General features: G+C 39.0%; 1 pseudogene; it reads left to right on the top strand.

The window, feature by feature from the left end:
• The first annotated feature begins 632 nt into the window (after nt 1–632).
• Nucleotides 633–2,689, top strand: LOC100338009 (eukaryotic translation initiation factor 3 subunit H-like; annotated as a pseudogene).
• The last annotated feature ends 2,383 nt before the right edge of the window (nt 2,690–5,072 follow it).

Genomic DNA, 5,072 nt, shown 5'->3' on the forward strand with positions numbered 1-5,072 from the left:
GCATTGCTCCAAATATTAATTTTCACCAGTTAAGATTACTATTGATGTCTTCAATGTGAGAGCAGAAGGAACAGTTTCCAAACCCTTTGGTTTGTTTTAATTTTAACAAAACAGGGTTATATATTACTATAGCTGACCTACCTCATCTCTGAAACAGATATTAGGAAAGATGGCCAGAGTGATCATTCTACTGCTATCTCCATGTACTAAGCTCAAGGTAAGGTGCCAATATATTACGGGGTACCAAAGAATGAAACCTCATTGAGGAGTAAACATTGTAGAACCATACCAATGATGCTGATGTAAAAGACAGCAAGACAATTTGTTGCATTCTTTAAGTATTAGATAAACTAATGAGGATTGTACTTTCTGCTACACAATTTTACCACTTTGGCTAGAAAGCTATTTCAGGCTCAAGTTGGAGAATGCTTAAATTGTGCATTTACTTTTGACATACAACGTTAATGTTGAATTTTTTCAGCTATTTGCATTTCCTACCTGTGTCGCCTAAACTACTAAAACAGAATCTGACTCTTTTTTTGTCTTAAACTCCTGTTCTCTGCATTTCTGGATTGCAAAATAATATTTCTGTCAAAGCAAACAGTCCCTTTTCTTTCTCTCTGCTTGGAAAGATGCCTCCCTGCAAAGGTGGCACCAACTCTGCTGCCACATGGTCCAACTCCTATACTGGTGTGTAGGGAAGGACAAATACAAAGGTCATTCTGGAGATTTGAAGGTAAAGCAAGTACAGAGAGATGGCATGGCAGTATAAAAATAAACTTTATCAAAAAGAAGGTCAAAGAACTGATGTTGGTCAAGGAAAGCTTTTGCACTTAGTTGCAGAAGATCAGCTTGAAACCACTAATTGCTTTCCTTTCCCCCAACATATGGAGAATGATGCTGAATTTGATGATGTCCAGTATTAGATGAAAATGATGCAAAGCCCGGCCGGCGCCACAGCTCAATAGGCTAATCCTCCACCTACCGGCGCCTGCACACTGGGTTCTAGTCCCAGTTGGGGTGCCGGATTCTGTCCCGGTTGCCCCTCTTCCAGGCCAGCTCTCTGCTGTGGCCTGAGAGTGCAGTGGAAGATGGCTCAAGTGCTTGGGCCCTGCACCCCATGGGAGACCAGGAGAAGCACCTGGCTCCTGCCGTCGGATCTGCGCGGTGCACTGGCCACAGTGCGCCGGCTGTGGCAGCCATTGGAGGGTGAACCAACAGCAAAAGGAAGACAAAAGGAAGACCTTTTTCTCTGGCTCTCTCTCTCACTGTCCACTCTGCTTGTAAAAAAAAAAAAAAAAAAAAAAAAAAAAAAAAAAAAAAAAAAAGAAAGAAAAAAAGAAAATGATACAAAGCCTTCAAAAAGTAAACATTGATCATATCATGCCTCATCCATCACCCAGGCACTCTGTATTCCCAGTTCAGTTACCAGTGTAATATCGAAGACTTTGTTGTTTTCTTTACAATACCATAAAATAACTGACTAAGTTTTCCCCCAGAAGCACTGAAAAAGGAAAATATCATTTTTGAGAATGTGTTCAAAGAAATGACAATTATAATTAAAGAATTAACAGCTGGGGGTCATCCTTGTGGCATAGCTGGTTGAGCCACTACCTGCAGGGCCGGCATCCCAAATGGGTACTGATTTGAGTCCCGGATGCTCCATTTCTGATCCAGTCCCCTGCTAATGGTCTGGGAAAGCAGAATAAGATGGCCCAGGTGCTTGGTCCCCTGCACCCATGTGGGAAAAGCAGAAGAAGCTCCTGGCTCCTGGCTTCAGCCTTGCCCAACCCTGGTTGTTGTGGCCATTTGGGAAGTGATTCAGCAGGTAGCTCTCTCTCTGTCTCTCTCGATCTCTCTATAACTGCGCCTTTCAAAAAAAATAAATTTTTTTTTTTTTAATTCACATCTGATCAATGTCTTATGCGGAAGCTTGAAAAGAAGTAAGCTGTAGCAGACAAACATGGACTGCTCAGTCTTGCCAGCAACAATGACTTGGGGAGGAATCTATAGCTACTGACAGAACAGAATAAATGAGCCAAGATTTAGCTAAATACAACACATGTTTGAGGAGCACAAGTAAGAAGCAGTCACAGATTCACTAGGCTAATCCTCCGCCTAGCGGCGCCGGCACACCGGGTTCTAGTCCCAGTCGGATTCTGTCCCGGTTGCCCCTCTTCCAGGCCAGCTTTCTGCTATGGCCCGGGAGTGCAGAGGAGGATGGCCCAAGTGCTTGGGCCCTGCACCCACATGGGAGACCAGGAGAAACACCTGGCTCCTGGCTTCGGATCAGCACGATGCGCTGGCCACAGTGCGCCGGTCACAGCGGCCATTGGAGGGTGAACTAACAGCAAAAGGAAGACCTTTCTCTCTGTCTCTCTCTCTCACTGTCTCACTGTCCACTCTGCCTGTCAAAAAAAAAAAAAAAAAAAAAAAAAAAAAGCAGCCACAGAAATAACAGTATTGGCAGCATCTCCAACAGGGGAATACACAGCTCCTGAGTCTCACAGAAAACCCGCTCTCCTAGGAGGATCTTTTCAAGCTCTTCGAATCACCCCAGCCACCTGCCAGTATGGACTTGCTGCTCTCTGCAGGCCAGATTAACATTTACTGCCAGAACATCAAGGAATTCACTGCCCAGGACTTAAGCAAACTCTTCATGGCCCAGACTCTTCAAGAATACAACTAATTAAAGGAAATTTACAGAAAATGAGTTAACATGGACCCTTTGGCAACTATTAAAAGTACATTTGCATTTTGAAAATAAAGATAATTTATTTAATGCTATTTCTGTCTTTGGTGGTAATGTCTTTCTAACCAAAAATAAAACAAAATCTTAATCACACACACACACATACACACACAGCCAGAGAAGAGAAGTAACATTGTGCTTTGTTTTTCTTGAATTCTTCATTGAATGAAATTATAATTAGGGCTAATTTTCACAGGGTTATTGTTTGTAGCTGAATAACTACAGAACAGAAGTTAAACCATTAATTCATAGGTAAAAAACACTTCCTACATATAATACAAAAGTATTTACTCTCAAAAAATTAATTTGGAATTGGAATAACTGGACTTTTTCTGCTGATGTTGGATTTCTGGACTTTTTCTGCTGATGTTGGATTTAACGTCCTAACATGAAAGTATTAGTTGACTTTGGTCCTTCTTTCCATATCCTGTAATCAATTCTGCTTTGAACAATAACATTTATAGCAAGAAGTGCTAAGATTGAGAGAGCTCTTTTTCAACATCCTGAAAATTACATATGATTTCCTTACTGGCTTTAAAATATGATCTTGTCTTATAGTTTATTCTAATTTTATTGATACGTGACAATTTGTGCACACATATGAAGCAACAGTGAACACTAAGTATGGAAGTGTCAGGTAGGCTGAAAGGCAGGTGGATATTAGTTTATTATTAATGAACCCAAGGAATCCCCTAAAGACTTATATTGGTAGTGAATTTGCTTTATAAGTAGACATTGAAATCCACGACCTTGAACACTTTGCTTTCAGTTACAAGAGGGTTCAGAGAATGTGAAATCATTTTAGAACACATCATTAGTCTTGGGCCCAGAGCAATAGCTGGAAGTTTAGGGAAAACAATGTATAAATTAATGTTTCACTAATTTTTACATTTGCTTAAGCTACCTCCTGGGTAATATTTAGAAAAAAAATTAAAGTATTTGTTGGTGATTAAAACCCTATGCTCTTCATCAGGCATTATTTTTTAAATTCCTTGTATTTAGGGTTACTTTTTAAGCTTTGTAATACATATATTTAAAATGCCAAATGCACTTCCATGTATTTCCTTTAAGTAAAATAAACCACTTAATTTTTGCATGAGTAGATAATAAATCAGAGCAGACATTTTAAAAAAAAACACCCTAATGCTTCTTTTTTCTTCCTGTTTTTCTTGATGTTTAGGAAGGGAATATTTGGGAAAAATTATTGTGGTAATTAACAACAATTTACTACATTTATGATAATAAAATTTTATCTTTTTTTGTAAATTAGTTCCAGTTAGATTAGTTCATTGTTTTAGCCACTAGGTCATAAATATTTGGTATTACTAGCTCTTTTATCAGGAGAAAGAAATTATTTATAGGATAGAAACCAAATAACAATGCACAAAGAAGCTTCAAAAACTTCATGGAAGGTGCAGGTGCCATGGTAAGCCGCTGCTCAGAACATCCACATTCCATATCAGAGTGTCCGGGATCGAGTCCTGCCTCTACTGCTGATTCTGCTCCCTGCTAACGTGCCTGGGAGGCAGCGGATGATAGCCTAAGTACTGGTTCCCTGCCACCCATGTGAGAGACCTATATGGAGCTCCTGGCTCCCAGTTTTGTCCTGGCTCAGCACCAGGTGTTGCAGGTTTTTGGGAAGTGAAACAGCAAATGGAAGATCTGACTCTGCTGTCTCTATCACTCTGCCTTTCAAATGAACAAAGAAAGAAATCTCTAAAAACAAAGCTAACAGAAAATGCATACTATGAGAAAACTACCTATGGTTTTCAAAAATTTTTGATCCTCAGTAAATGTCTTTCAATTCAATTTCATGAACTTTTTGAAGTACCATCATATTTTATACTAAGTGACTCATTTTCTGTTTTACTTTAATGCTGAATTCTTGCTTTGGAGGAGATATATCATTCTGATTTTTATGTTTTCCTTGATCAAAGAGAGAAGTTGTAAATATTTTGTCTTCCATTTTCCAAAGTAAAGGGAATAATATGTAAGAAAGAAAACAAATGGACAATAACAAAGGCATCACAGCTTCTACTGACTGCTGGGTCAAGGGTAACATCCTTAATGACCCTGAACCTCACTTTAAATAACAGTAATTGGAGATAATAATAATATATTCCTTGGGTTTCTTGGATGATAAGATGAAGCCCAAAATAAGACGCTTAAAACACTTTCCAAAACATAGATGGTTTAATTACCATCTATATAAATTCTTCTAGCCAATCTGTGTCTTTTTAGCACAAATCCTGTGAATTTTGCAATAGTGCTATTTGCCTGACTACAGACAATATTACTTTAATGTCTCCAGCCCTCAAAC

Source organism: Oryctolagus cuniculus, chromosome 15, assembly GCF_051225735.1.
Source record: "Oryctolagus cuniculus isolate XC-2025 breed Fujian yellow rabbit chromosome 15, ASM5122573v1, whole genome shotgun sequence".
NCBI lineage: Eukaryota > Metazoa > Chordata > Mammalia > Lagomorpha > Leporidae > Oryctolagus > Oryctolagus cuniculus.